This window comes from Rhipicephalus microplus, chromosome 3, assembly GCF_043290135.1.
Source record: "Rhipicephalus microplus isolate Deutch F79 chromosome 3, USDA_Rmic, whole genome shotgun sequence".
NCBI classification, from domain to species: domain Eukaryota; kingdom Metazoa; phylum Arthropoda; class Arachnida; order Ixodida; family Ixodidae; genus Rhipicephalus; species Rhipicephalus microplus.
In genome coordinates, this window is record NC_134702.1 from 68,057,250 (window position 1) to 68,073,580 (window position 16,331).

Sequence of the window (16,331 nt, forward strand, 5' to 3'; positions counted from 1 at the left end):
TTACTAGTGCACTTCTCAGGTTTTTAGTTTACCAAGTGACTGCTTCGCAATACGCTTGTTTTGAAGATCTTTATCCGCTTCATTTCTACTGTCGTGGCGCTAGTTGTAGACCAGCAAGTCGCATCTACCCCCATAGCTGACCTAAATCAAAGGCGGCGTTGGAGCAGATGCTCTTCTTGCCACGTTTCACCAACCCGTGTCACCAGTTGCCGACAGTGGGCTGCATACTGTTATAAAATACACAATAGCAACTCTTGTGCGTGACAGAATCACATCGACAATTAGCGGCGTGGTTTAGCAAAATAAACTTGCCAAGTTGGTTCATTGGCATGCTTGATACGTGGATGACATTTATGATGCTCCCTTTCATTTTTCGAGTAAAAGATTGCTGTTCAAGTTCTTTCGAATATGTGCAATAAAAAATAAACTTGACAAGAACCAAGCCTCGTCAACTATCAGCGGGTTGAATCATATGTAGTTTTCTTAGATAGCTTCCCTCTAATAATACGGTTTACGCCGACTTTACATGATGGCGTTTCCCGTATTCACCAAACACACCACCGAACCTAATGCCTGTGCACGCGGATTTCTCACATACTGGCAGTGTAACCAAGTAGTAAGCGAAAAGTAATGAGAACGCCATAATGGTATTACCCGATACTTTAAGCAACGCATTATGTGACAAACTGTATAAGCGTCTAATTGCCGCGTCTGTAGCTATACAGAATGCGCAGTCAATCGTCACGTGTGTGTGGATCAATTCTTCGTTCTTTTTTTCTTTCTTTCCTAATTGCTAGTCATTGAGTAACCAATAAAATTGGGAATCCTAGGAAAGCAATAAAATAAAACGCTGCAAACACTGTCTTGTGTAAAGCTACTCTGTTTTAGAAAACTTGGAGATTCGACGTTCCTTTTTCATGGGCAGCGTGGACGCGCTCCCCTTCGCTTCATGGAGTGTGGCGAGATTAGCTATCTATAGAAGCCGCGGAAGCTGCAGGCTCTGCCAGACTGCTCGTCGCCTTCTGTGAATAAACAGGGCACTCTCCGCGGTGAAGGACGCAAAGATAGCCGCCGTTCCACTGACGTCACCCGCACGCCACGCCAGAGGTGCACCAGATAAATCCGGTTGCATCGTTTTGTCTTCACTCGCCGGAAATGGGAGAAATGGGTGCGTAGACGAAGTCCGCATGGGCAGTGCAGAAAACCAAAGATCGAGATAAGCAACGGGTGTAGCTTTACATGTTTTTTTTTTTTTTTTGCACTGGAAAGTGCTAGCTGTTTCAGAAATGATAACATTCAGGTCTACCGGCTCTCCGTTTTCTATCTTTTTTTTCTTCCTGAAGACTGCAACCGCAGCGCTCTTTTTCTCTGTCTTTTAGCGTACTTATTGCTTTTTATCTGGACCACTTCAGAGTACCTATATTTCTATATTTCAAAGCCACGTTGCAACGGCCACTTCTTGTAAAACACATGTTGTGAACCAAAAAAATGATGTGCCTTGCCGAACTTGACCAAGCGTCTGTGAAAATTGCTGGTTTGACGTACACGTGCTCATAGAGGAAAACAAACCGAGTTGGATTGCATACGTAAGTACGTTGTTCCAATAAAAGAAAACTTTCCGCAGAACAGATCGTCTTCTCTTTTGTACTTTTTTTGCATATTGCAAGATAACGCGGTTGAAGTGACACTACAACAACGGATATTTTTAGTAATTGTCTTACTTGCCAGTGCTTCTCCTATAACAAATCAGTAAAGGTCTTCAATGCTTAACAGGTTCGTGGATATATCCATAATACGTCTGACGAGAACCACATTTTATCTCATTTAAATTAAATGAGCAAAAAAAGAATAATGTTCACGCCATCGGGTCTCTACATTGTAAAACGCTTCGCTTCTGCAGTTGGATTGGACGTATGATTGGTATTATGCTTGAAAGCTTGTCATCGAAGACAGAGATGCCTTATGAAAGAAACATTTTTGAATTTAACTTGAAATTATGGAACAATACTGCTTTGGCAAGCTGCCTGCGCAAGTTGCTTATATTGCATTGCACAAAATAACTTCAATGAATAACCAAGCATACTGAGCTAGCTTAGATGGTAATATAAACGTCAGTTGTCGATGAACTTAGCTTTAATAAAGTATGCTCACCGAAAGAAACAGAACGAAGCATCCCACGCATTAATGTACTACGTGTCCGCCCACGCGTGAACCCCTAATGTAAGAAGAACGCCGAAAATGTAAAGATGATCTGGCCAGGAAACCAAAGTGCATCTAGTAAAAGTCCCATGATAAAAGCCTACGCTTCCAAATACATCAGTGCACCGAACGAATCTGCCATTTAGTCCTCGCCCCCAGCTGCTTGTCCACATAAATCTTACACCCACGTACACGCATTTATGAATATCGTCGACTCGGCTGCGAACCCCGGTTGTGCAAGCCCCGTTTTGGCCTTACGCCCTTTGTCGTGCCAACCAGCTTTGATACCGTGCCAACATAGCGAATTCGTCATATCGAATGAGGTAATCAATTTCAGATTTTGCGAAAATTTCTCCTTCCTCAACATTTCCACTACTATGAAGCCGGGAATTTCGTAGCTCTCCTTTTTCTCTTGGTGCGCGGTAAGAACGATGCTTTTTCAAAGGAGAGCCGAGATTTCTTTTCTACAGGTAAATTTTAAAACGACGGCGTAGGTGGCACTGAATTTAAATATTGCGCTAGAAGAGTGCTACACCAACAACGAACATATTCATGAAAGAAAAGAGAATGAGAGAGAATGATTGATGCGGAGAGGCTTGTGTTCGGCACTAGCACGTAAACAAGTTGAAGGTCATTCGATTCTTCAAACTAAGCCAGCGAGCGAGTGATCGCGCCGCTTGCCGCTTTTTAAGCCCTTGAAGCACGGCCGTAAGAGTTCGCAAAGCTCACTCTACTTCAATTTCTTCTTATCAATTTGTTCTTCTTCTTGTCAGTCGACACGAAGGTACTGTTTAAAAAAAGAAAAGTGGAGCAGCTAAGGCAGGCTGAAACACAAAGAGGTCTGAGAAGGTAATACCGGCCCCGTTCGATGGATTCGCCATAGCGCGCTCTTGTGTGTGTTCCTTCATCTCTCGTAAGCAAACACCGCGCCCCTCGAAAAAAAAAAAAATGTTCGTTTCTCAAGTAAGACCCTTTTCTTCATCCCGAGGAGTTCATTGGATTTGTCAGAAACGTTGCCATGACAACAGATCAATGCCGAGGTCACCCGCCAAGGTTACTCGTGACCCGGTAAGCTTGGAGGCCCCGAGCCCCGGCCGCTGGAGACAACGCGGCGCGCTCTTATTGCCGCGGAGTTCCTTCGTCGGCCGACAGGTAGAGTGGGGAGCGTGCGCCTAGCCGCCTTCTTGTGGAGCATTGGTCGCGCCGGTGGAGGGGATTCTTTAATGAGTGTGGTCCTCCTCTCCTACCACGTCACGGACAAGGAGCGAAGGCTTTGCAGCTGGTTGCGAAACTAGATGGCGACGCAACCGCGAGCGAGTCACTAGCATCGCGCATACATATTGAGCCTGTGGTGCGTGAATGCTAGCATATTCTAAAGTTTATTGACATTCCAAAATGTTCACTGTCGCTTAGTGTTCATGATTACACATTGAGGCGTGAGTAAATGACAGCCAAACATGTGCGTGCGAGTTGCTAGCCTAGGTCACAGCATTTCTATGTGAGTGCCAGTTGGAGGCAGAACATGCTTATGAATTTATGATAGTATGCACAATGAAAGTGGCCCAAGTTTTTCGACAGCAGCACACCTTATAGGGGCTGACAGGCAATCAGATCAACGTTTTCGCTCTAAGCAGCATATTTCCATAATAATGGTAAATATTTTCTTTTCTATCAGAACGTTTTACCGACCTTAGCGATTTCTGTACAATTCCCTTCCATACTATACATTCCTTCTATAGGACCTTCAAGTCCAAAAAGTGACGAAGGCCCTTCTGAAGTTTCTGCGATCGACCCGCCTCGTCAAACATTTGTGACATTTTAGTTTGTGTGTGTGTGTGTGTGTGTGTGTGTGTGTTTTCGCTTCCGTTCCGCTCTCTTTCTCTCATTATCTTTCCTTACTTTTCTGTCTCCTATTTCCCCTTCCCCAGTGCCGGGTAGCAAACTAGATAACTAGATACTTGCTTTCCGGTTAACCTCCCTGCGTTTCTCTCTCTCTCTCTCTCTCTCTCTCTGTGTGTGCGTGTGTGGTTTCGCTTCCGTTCCGCTCTCTTCCTCTCACTCTCTTTCCTTACTTTTCTGTCTCCTATTTCATTTCCCCAGTGCCGGATAGCAAACTAGATACTTGCTTTCCGGTTAACTTCCCTGCGTTTCATCTCTATCTCTCTCTCTTTCGCTATAAGACAAAGGTGTAAACGGACATGCGAAGATTCAAGGCCGCGACACTGAAGCAGAAGAAGTTTGGTTGACTGCAACATTTCAGTCGGCTCAACCTCAATGTTTATTAAGGAAGATAGTCTTTCTTGGGGACCTTCGACACAAAAATTTTAGTCTGTCTGTCTGTCTGTCTGTCTGTAGATTTGTCTGTCTGTCTGTAGATTTGTCTGCTTGTCCACTCTTACCGGCATCGGGTACTTGAAACGGCCGACCCCATCCGCAGCGACCACCAATGTTGCTCTAGGTTGAGCGTTCATGCTTGTGCAATTGTCAATTAAAAAGCAATTATTGCGCATGTCTGGGGCACCATAACCATACGCATATATTTTGCATATCCATCTCTTACTAGAAAACACATACATAAGTAATTTTAAGGACCATAGCGCTTATCGCGATGTGCTGACCATGCAACGCTTCCAAGGAACGGGGAGTGTTTCCAACGCTTTGCTAAGACGAGATCGTGGTGGCACCTACCCGTCACCTCCCATTCCACCCCTTATCACCTCTGAGACGGGCGCGCACGGCCACGCGCTTTGTTTTCCAAAAGAAACTGCGTTTCCAAAAACTGTGTTTTCCAAAAGAAACTGTTTTCCAAAAGAAACTGTGTGAACTAGGCCTAGTTCCATCCATCCATCCATCCATCCGTCCATGCGTTCGTCCGCGCATCTCTCTGTATGTCCATCCATCCATCCGTGTACCTAGTGAACACTAAAAGTACTGCCATCTCGCATCTTTTCATCATACACTCAGCAAATAAAATTTCCGCTATCCCGCGGACTTCTCGTTTAGTCCACTATCCCGCGGATTAAACGAGAGGTGGCACTCGCGCACTTTCTTATGGCCTGTGCTTCGTGTCTACTACCCACCTTTCATCCCCTCTAGTTCATGGCTATATATTAAGCCAATATGTTCAAGGCACTGTGGCCCATACCTCACTAAACCTGTTTAGAAAAATTAATTGTCACAGACGTCAATATATTTCAACAGAACATTTTCTTCTTAGACATGCAATAACGATGATGACAAAACAGAATTCATTTACGTGAACATGATATCAGATGACGTGGAAAGAACATCTACATTTGATGGTTCACACAAACACAGCCATCCAAAATGTGCCAGATAGCGACAGATACACATATTATAGCGAGGTAAACAGGATGCACAAATAAAACACGAATATGTACACTTTGCATATTTACATGTTGGCATGTCATTTCAGCCGGCACATCGACACATCAGCCTACCAATAACAGCACGGCCGAAAGACAAGTTTCACTCGTCCGTCACAGACCGACGTAAAAGGCAAGACCAGTGCCGAAGGAATTCCTCATCAATGAGGCAGAGCTCCTCTGAAAACATGAACAACCGCTCCGAGTACAACCGCTCTATAGGATTGAGAAGAGCACAGGGCGGCAGTGGCCAACATTCCTGACGGACCCCACGTGTTATGGAAAAGGCAGCACTTTCCCAGCCTTCCATAACTAGTGTGGTTTTTAGACCAGTGTAGGTATTTCTAATAATTTCCACAAATGAATTCGGAAAGTAAAAGGCTGTGAGCACATTAAAAATATACGTGTGCTCTAGTCGGTCAACTGCATGCTTTTTCTCGGTCCAAAGACACAAGGACGCCACGCGCAGACCGCGATAGAGTATAGGCTATGATATCACGTGGTGTAAATGACAAGTTGTGTATGTCTCGTTCAAGCAGTGTTGAAGCGGTGTTGACCAACCAAGGCGTTTAACAGACCCCTCAAGCGTTGAACTATTATCGTCGCGAATATCTTATAGTCAACGTTGAGGAACGTGACAGGTCTCCAATCTTCAGGATTAACAGAGGAAGCATCACCTTTTGAAATAAGGACAGTGCGTCCATTTCGAAAACTAAATGGAAAGACACCATTCTCGTAACATCGCTGGATAACCGCGGTGAAGGTAGCACCAATTTAATTCCAAAATGTCAAGTGAAACTCAACAGGAAAACCGTCTGGCCTAGAGACCGTTCCACGTTTCATAGAGTTCAGTGTCACCTTTACCTCTTCAGCCGATTGAGGGATGTGCAGGCAATCCGCAGCTTCTTGAGGAATACGGGGCAAACTTCTAAGCATCGGCGTTGCTTCATCACAGTTTGTTCCCATGGCCAAACACGACATTGCTTCAAAATGCGGCAATAAAACAGATCGATTACGCGTAGGAAGTGGCTGCGCAGGTGGTATTTGTGTTGCCATAGAGACAGATTCCTGTTATTGCCCCCCCCCCCCAAAAATGGCAGCATATCCACGGAGTGAATGATGGAGAGTAGGGCGAAGAATTCATCCATCCATTCGTTCTTGCTTCCGTCCGTTCATGCGTCCGTCAGTGTGACCGTCCATGCGTCCATCAGCCCGTCCGTGCGTGCGTCTGTTCGTGCATCCGTCCATGTAGCCGCCCCTGCGTCCGTTCATGCGTCCATCCATGCATCTGTCTATATGTCCGTTCGTCCATCTATTCAACACTCCAAGTACCACCATCTCGCATCTTTTCATCATATATTCCCCATGTAGAAGCACCGCCATCCAGCGGACATTCCAAGGACTAAACGAGAGGTAGCACACGCACATTTTCTTACGGCTTGCGCTTCGGGTCCACTTCCCACCTTTAACCACCTCGAATTCATGGTATATACTAGTTCACTGTATTCATGGCACTGTGGCCGAACGCTCGCTAAACCTTTCGAAAACCAAGGAGGTTACGCCCAGCGAGTATGACGTAGCAAACTTTTTCAGTCAGATAGTGCTCAATGTACATGTCAATAGCTGCTAACGGTGAATGAGAGGCGGAGAATTCGGCTTTTACTTTTTTGCGGCTTGCGCTTCGTATCTACTTCCCATTTTTAACCACCTCGAGTTCATTCATGGTATATACAAGTTCATTGTATTCATGGCACTGCAGCTCAACGCTCGCTAAACCTTTCTAAAGCTAAGGAGGTTACACCCAGCGAGTATAACGTAGCAACTATTTCTTGTCAGATAGTGCACAATGTACATGACAATGGCTGCTGATGGTCATCGCAGCCTGCGTTAACTAAAAGCCGAATGCTCCTATCTCTCATTCCCCATTAGCAGCCATTGACATGTAAATTGAGCACTATTTTTTTATTGTTCAACAACGCACAGAAGAAGTCTCTCACCGGCACCACCTTGGAGGTCAAAATGTTATACTTGTTACATACTACGGGGGACGAATGGGTGCCGCTATAAGGAGCTTCGCCCCTAAAACGAATGTCTCACGTAGCGCAGCACCTCAAGGTGTGTACATGGGTTGTGTCAACAGCGCCACACTGCTGCCGCCAAAAACGAAGCAGCAGTAAAGCACTGAAAGCGTTCACGAAGTTCACGCTGCCAAGCTCGAATCACAGGAGAAGGCCTTTCAGCGTGCAAAGCAATACGTAACTTCATTGCAGTATCAGCAAGCTCTTCAGAAATGCGTCGACGAACTGAACGCCCCTCTGCCGAACAATGAAGGCGCCACTGCATTATAAGGGCAATACAATCTTCAGGACCAGACGCCCTGATCGACACACGTATTGTGCATGACAAATCTGATATTGAGCGCACGTCCTGCAGGACGCCAACATCAAGACGCCATGGCTTCTCTGAAAGGGAAAATGGAACTTCGAGCTTCAAGATAATAAGCCGATCATCAGATACGTATACAGGAGAATGGGGGAAGGACGGAACGCATAAATCGGAGACAAACGCCTCCAACATACGTGGGATATAAGCACGGTCAGGACTGCTGGAGCATCGTCTGCGTCGCCTTGTCCAAACAAAAGTATTTCCGTGCAGTACATTGTGCGTGTTCAATAATAAAAAGGGTGGACAGGGCGTTGCAGCTCGTGTGAATTTCAAGATGACCAGCCCCAACCAGGGCCTTGGACATCGGTTCGTGTATTTAGAACACTGTCGAAGTAGCCAATTAGAATGACATTAGGCCCGCCAAGAAAAAACACATCCAGGTTTCTAAAGAAGTCATTACACTGTCCAGCTTGTGATGGCCCACATGCACACAGTATGCTTAATTGGAAAGAAAAGTAGCGGGAGTCTTAAAGCCAAAACAATACCCACACCATCGAAAAATGCATGCTGTTTTCACAAAAATCTTGATTTAAAATAATAATGCCAACTCCCGTGAAACAAGATGTACCGAAAGAGGAATAGCAATCTAGGTTGAACTTTTGTTTAAAAGCAAGTACGTCAGATAGCGAGAAGAAATTTGTTTCCTGCAGGCACAAAACATCACAATTCGCAGCAATGGCAACACTAATCACTTCATCCTGCTTTACCGGACTGCGAAAACCTTTACCATTCAATCAAATATTATGCAATGTGGTAGCCATATTGGAAGGTAAAGACTAGCCTGGACGCATAAAAGTAGACGGCATCCTGGAAAGTGTGCAGGGGGCACTTCCTCAACCAAATCACAACGCACTGTTCGACCCTCAGGAAGAGGGTCAAGGTTTTTAGGGGTGAAGCTTTTTATATCGGCACTCGTTCGACCCTCGTAGCCGTTGTAGTGTGTAACAAGTATAATGCCACGTTCCATTTCCCAAGAAGTAGTCGTCCTCCGGGTCGTCGGGTAGCGGTTGGTCGACAGGCGCACGAGAGGGACAGTCGGCGTCAGAGTGTTTTTTGCCGGATTTATAAATGACAGTAATGTCATATTCTTGAAGTCTCAGGCTCCATCGTGCGAGGCGACCTGAAGGGTCCTTCAAGGTGGCTAGCCAACACAAGGCGTGGTGGTCGCTCACAACTTTGAAGGGCCTGCCGTAGAGGTAGGGGCGAAATTTCGACGTAGCCCAGATGATGGCGAGGCACTCCTTTTCTGTTGTGGAATAATTTGCTTCTGCTTTGGATAGCGATCGGCTGGCGTAACTAATAACCCTTTCAAGTCCGTCAGCCCTCTGCACAAGAACGGCGCCAAGACCTACGCTGCTTGCGTCAGTATGTATTTCTGTCTCGGCGAATTCGTCGAAATGGGCAAGTAACGGAGGCGTCTGGAGGCGATGTTTAAGCTCCTGGAAAGCGTGTTCCTGTGGCGTTTCCCACTTGAACTCCACGTTGGCCTTGGTAAGGTTTGTGAGAGGATCGGCGATGCGGGCGAAGTTTTTCACGAACCGCCTATACTAGGCGCACAGGCCTAGAAATCGGCGCACGGCTTTCTTGTCATTGGGCGGCGGGAAGTCGGCGATGGCGGCTGTTTTCCGTGGATCGGGACGAACTCCAGACTTACTGATAACGTGCCCCAGAAACAAGAGCTCCTCATACGCAAATCTGCACTTTTCTGGATTCAGTCTGAGTCCGGAAGTCTTGATGGCTTGAAGTACAGCTTCAAGGCGCCGAAGATGCTCGTCAAAACTCGAGGAAAACACGACGACGTCGTCCAAGTACACAAGGCAAGTCTGCCACTTCAATCCTGCCAGTACTGTATCCATAACGCGTTGAAAAGTTGCAGGCGCTGAGCAAAGGCCGAAGGGCATCACCTTAAACTCGAAGAGGCCGTCCGGTGTTATAAACGCCGTCTTCTCTCGGTCTCTTTCATCGACTTCGATTTGCCAATAGCCAGTCTTGAGGTCCATTGACGAAAAGTACTTGGCGTAATGGAGCCGATCAAGTGCGTCGTCTATTCATGAGAGAGGATACACGTCCTTTCTTGTGATTTTGTTCAGGCGGCGATAATCGACGCAGAAACGTAGGGTCCCATCCTTTTTCTTCACTAACACCACGGGGGATGCCCTTGGACGGTTGGATAATCTCATCCCGCAGCATTTCATCAACTTGTCTCTTCATGGCCTCACGTTCTTGCGTCGAAACCCTGTACGGACTCTGACGGAGTGGTCTGGCATTTTCTTCGGTTATGATGCGATGTTTCGTGATTGGGGTCTGCCGAATTTTCGATAACGACGAAAAGGAATCTTCGTATTGTAGGAGCAGGGCCTTGAGCTGTTCTTGCTTATCGTTCGGAAGTCTGGGATTGACGTCGAAAGCTATAAGAGGGGCTTGGTTCCTCTGAGCAGGTTCCGCAGAATCGGCGAGGGCGAAAGCACTGGTGGCTTCGACAATTTCTTCGATATATGCGACCGTTGTTCCTTTGTTCACATGTTTGTACTCATTGCTGAAATTCGTGAGCATAACCGTTGCTTTGCCTCCCCGCAGCTCTGCAATTCCTCTTGCGACGCAAATATTTCGGGTGACCAACAGATGCTGACTGCCTTCAACGACGCCTTCGAAGTCAGGTGATTTAGGAGCGCCGACTGAAATAATGACGCTTGAGCGAGGCGGAATGGTGACTTGTTCTTCCAGCACATTCAAGGCATGATGTCCTGACGGCGTGCGCGGCGGTAGTGCTTCTTCTGTGGATAACGTTATCGACTTTGTTTTTAGGTTGATGACAGCACCATGGAGGCATAAGAAATCCATGCCAAGGATGACATCTCTCGAGCAACGCTGTAGGACTACGAAGTCTGTAGGATAAATACGGCCGTTAATGGTGACTCTCGCTGTGCAGATTCCTGCAGGCGTTACGAGATGACCTCCGGCTGTGCGGATTTCAGGGCCTTTCCAAGCTGTCCTAACTTTCTTTAACTTCGCGGTGAACGACCCACTGATGACAGAATAGTCGGCTCCAGTATCGACGAGAGCGGTCACACTGTGGCGGTCGATAAGAACGTCGAGGTCGCTAGTTCGCCGTCTCGCATTACAGTTAGGGCGTGGCGTCGGGTCACGGCTGCGTTGGCTTGTTCCGCTGCTTCCATGTTGCGTCGTCAGGCCACCTTCGGTAAGTGAGCTTTCGCCGTCAAGGCTTTGCCTGGTTGGCGTTGTGTTCAGAAAGCTCCGTCGCGGCGTCGTCGTCGTCGGAGGATCTTCGGTAGTTCGTCGCACAGCAACCGCACCTCCACCGGTTGCTGCCCTTAGTTTCCCGGATACGGGCTAGGAGACCGGCCCCGCGTTGGGCCAGAGTACTGCCGGTGGTGCGGTGACGTGCGGCGGCTGGGCGACGGCGAACGCCAAGGTCTTCGTGGTGTCCACCGCGTTCCTGTCAGGTAGTCGGCGATGTCACGTGGTCGTTCTCCTGGCTGTGGACGCGGTGCATTGACGGCGAAGCCACGCAGTCCCATCTGTCGGTACTGGCAACGGCGGTATGTGTGTCCGGCCTCGCCGCAGTGATAACAGAGCGGGCGATGGTCAGGGGTGCGCCAGACGTCAGTCTTCCTCGGTGTACTGCGCTGGGCCGATGGCGAACGGTATGACGTCGGTGGGGGTAATGGCGGCGGTGGCGTCTGTCGACGGAAGTGCGATGGGGCGGCGTTTTGGCGTAGACGGGGAGGAGCCTTGTGGCGCAGTGCAGCGGCGTAGCTCATAGCTTCCGGCTCGGGCAGTGGTGCGTGGGGAGTTTGAAGCGATTGCCGAACTTCTTCTCGCACAATGTCGGCGATTGAATCCACTTGAGGCTGCGCCGAAGGCAACAGCTTGCGCAGCTCTTCCCGCACGATCGCTCGGATCGTTTCACGCAGGTCTTCGGAGTTACTGGCTTGAGCTGAGCAGCAGTGCAGTCTGCAGTCAGGCGACGATTATACTGTCTGGTGCGCATGTCCAGAGTCTTTTCGATAGTGGTCTCTTCGGCTCCAAATTCTTGGATGGACGGTTTTCGGTGGGTTTCTCATCAGTCCCGCGAAGAGCTCCTGTTTGACCCCTCGCATGAGGAAACGAACTTTTTTCTCCTCAGGCATGTCTGGGTCAGCGTGACGAAATAGTCGGGTCATTGCTTCTGTGAAAATGGCGTAATTTTCATTTGGTAGCTGAACCCGGGTCCCTAATAAAGCAGCGGCCCTCTCTTTGCGAGCGACGCTCGCGAACGTTTGCAGGAATGCGCCGCAGAAAACATCCCACGTTTGGAGCGTGGACTCCCGATTTTCGAGCCAGGTCCTTGCGGTGTCTTCCAAATAGAAGAACACACGATGCAGCTTTTCGTCATGGTCCCAGTGGTTGAGGGCGGCCACACGGTCGTATGTTTCTAGCCAGGACTCCTGGTCTTCGAACGATGACCCATGGAAAATTGGTGGTTCCCTGGGTTGATGCATGACCATCGTGGGCTGGGACGCTGCGGTTGTCATTGTCGCTGCAGTCGCGGTCATGGCCTTGGTCTTCCGCGCCTTGTCTTGTAGAAGCCCGTACTCCGGTGGTAGCCCTTGCTGTCGGCGGCTTGTTCGCTGCTCCTGGTTGGCGTCGGTGTCTTCTCCGCGACGTGGGCTGGGTTCACGGCTTGACGGGGGCGTCCGGTACACGAACGAAGCAGCACCTCCACCAGATGTCACGGGGTCGTGACGTGGCCGAAGACAGGAGACTTCGTGTTGGGATTTAACTGTTTATTTGGGTGAATCTGTGCCCGGTAAACGGAAAGTCCAATTACAGCAGCAGTCTCGCACAGATAGCAGTCTCGGACTGATAGCTGCGAACGGAGCGTCGGCCTGCGATCAACAACTGACAAGCGGCGAAGCGCGTCGGCATTTATACTCTTGCCGTCGAATGTTCTAGCGTTATCGCTGGTGGGGGCGTAGGTTCCAGAACAATATGTACCGTTCGCACAGTGGGCGTGATCTTATCGAAATGACCTACTACAGTCCGGAACCTTCTCGAAAACTGCAGGCGCGGTTTGCGCTGAGAATCGTTTGGTGTTTTGGGACGACAACAAAACTTGGGAAATGGAACGTGGCAATAACATTTTCCCCTCTAAGGTGGTGCCGGTGAAAGATTTCTTCTGTGCGTTGCTGAACAATAAGAAATAGTGCTCAATGTACATGCCAAGGCTGCTAATAGGAAATGAGAGATAGGAGCATTCGGCTTTTAGTTAACGCGCACGCTGCAATTCCTATTAGCAGCCATTGTCATGTACATTGAGCACTATCTGACAAGAAAGGGTTGCTACGTTATACTCGCTGGGTGTAACCTCCTTAGTTTTAGAAAAATTTAGCGAGCGTTGAGCCGCAGTGCCATGAATACTATGAACTAGTATATACCATGGACTCGACGTCGTTAAAGGTGGGAAGTAGATACGAAGCGCAAGCCGTAAGTAAAAGCCGAATTATCCTGGCTCTCATTTCCCATTAGCAGCCATTGACATGTACATTGAGGCATATCTGACAGGAAAAGTTTGCTACGTCATACTCGCTGGCCGTAACCTCCTTGGTTTTAGAAATGTTTAGCGAGTGTTGGGCCGCAGTGCCAAGAATACAGTGAACTAATATATACCACGAACTCGAGGTGGGTAAAGGTGGGAAGTAGACCAGAAGCGCAAGCCGTAATAAAGTGTGCGTGTGCCACCACTCGTTCAGTCCTTGGAATGTCCGCTGGATGGAGGCGCTTCTATATGGGTAATATATGATGAAAAGATGCGAAATAGTGGTGTTGAATAGATGGACTAACGGACACGCAGAGAGATGCATGGATGGACGCATGAACAGACGCAGGGACGGACGCACGAGCAGACGCACGCATGGTCAAGCGGATGGACGCATGTATGGTCACACTGACGGATGCATGGACGGAGGGAAGCAAGAACGAATGGGCAGACGAATGCTTCGCCCCACGTTCCATCATTTACTCCGTGGATATGCTGCCATTTTTTTGTTTACTTGTACGACGCGGCGTCGAAGTGGTCGGAGCGACAGCAACAAAAGAGGCTGTGGCATTTTTCGTACTGTTTTCTGGTATAACAGGTGTGGCAGGGTCAACTCCAACAGCAGCAGCCTGAGAATCGGACTCATTTGTGCACTGAACATCAGGTGGCGTCAGAGCAGGAACACCGACGGCATTTGCAGGGAAGTGCGTTGCGTCTTTCGAAGCGCACGGTTTTTGCACAAGCGGGAAGGCCGACGCACCGAGCATCACATAGACAATCGAGCTTTCGTTGTGCGCTTCGTCTGAAGGAATTTGAAGGGATGAGGCCAGCACAGCGTCTGTGACCTCCTCCACGTTCCCCGAGTCGGTAGTTGATTCCGTTTCCGGTGTCAGCGGTGGAAAGGCACCAGCGGAAGCGTCTGAGTAAGAGCGGCGGACAGGGCAAACCACGGTTGGGTGGCTGTCCCCGCAGCGTCGGCACAGGTGGTCACATCTTTCTCTAACGTGACCACGCAAACCGCAGCGACCACCATACGGTGTTGTGCACAGGACTCGTAGATGGTCCCGTGAGCCGCATTTAGACATACACGCTGCAGACCACGGTAGTCGAACGTGGCACGGTGACCGGAGATGCGCAGAAAGTTCGGCACAGGATTGATGATTGATTTGTGGGGTTTTAAGTCCCAAAACCACCATTTGATTATGAGAGACGCCGTAGTGGAGGGCTCCGGAAATTTCGACCACCTGGGGGTTCGGCACAGGATTATCGGCATTCATTTCCATTCGAATAAACCGTGTTCCAGTGAGTACGCCGTGTCGCCCACTCATCAAACCACTGGTGACGGTGAGCACCTTGCCATATGGGGATAACGCTTGGACGAGAGCTTCGTTTGAGACAAATGATGGCAGGAACGGGCGGGCGACGTTGGGCACTTGTGGGCCAACGGGGACGACTTGAACACGCTCGCCGCCAATCACCAGGCAGCCAGCATTGGCGATTAGAGACATGGAGGCCATGCTCTTCATGGTGATTTGGAAGTTTTGAGCTTCTTGATGCTTCACACAGAATACCTCTGAGAGGCCGACTATTGAGGCCGTCGCACGAACGACGGTCTCAGCACTAGTCCCCATACGGACAACAACGTCGAAGAGAAGCGCCTTTTAAGACATTCAAGACGCGACGGGCAGCACGACTCCTACTGAAAAAAGTCCATGACGTAGAACGCACAGGGACGTCTGCAGAGATTAAAAAAAACTGCTCTTTGCGTTCAAAACAAAGTAGGTGACAATTAAGAGTACTAGGTAATGTAATATGGGAGAGTTTAAAGCGGTCCCATCAGAAGCTGTGTGTATAGAAAAAGTGGGTAACAATTTGTTTAGACAAAATGTTTAACGATTTCGAGTACTTCGTTCTCAACCATGGGATAGCACTGAACCATCCCGCTAAAAGCCTTCTATAATAATCTACGACCACCTCGGAGGTAGATCTCGTAAGGTTACGCGCAGCAAATTTAACGTGTAAACACTGCTTGGTCAGATATATAGTGCTCAAAGTGCGTCCTTCTGATACTAGTTTTTTTTAGAAGGCAACAAATTCAAGGCAAAATTTATTGGAGATTAAGTCAGCAATACTCGTCTCTGTGAGTTATTTCATCATAATCAACTATCTTTTTTTATATGGTTAACGTGCGCGGGTTTGCTCAATTGAAAAGGGTGCCCACGTGCCGCTCTTCTAGTCTGGCCGTTGAGGTGGCTACCTACCACTACGACGACTATATAGACGGTTTCAAGGTTGCAAGGGTTGTACCCCAAAAAAGTTCCGGTCAACTCATTTACCAGCTCCTAACGTCGAAACTGAAAGCATGTTTTCAAGTTCTTTTCAAGGGTAAGGAAATTCTCTCTTTTGTTTTTCACATAAAGGGAACATGCGTCAAGTATAAGGGAATCTTTCCTAACATTCATGTAGCTCTGTACAACATTTAGTTGAGTATATTTTGCCAAATAAGGGAAGACAACTGTAGAAAATCAGTGAGCCATTTTGTAAAGCTCTTGTTGTCCACCAATGCTATTATGGCAGATCGGCAGACAAAACCGGCTGCCATCATGGGCCTGTGTTTGCAAACAGTCAAAGGTCTACATATCATGGACGCACAACACACGGCATAAGGAGCTTCAACCCCAAAATTACAGCCTATATACACGGAGGGAATGGGGATGAGTTGGGCGAAAAGGCCGTATGTCTGTCTGTCTTTCGGTATATGC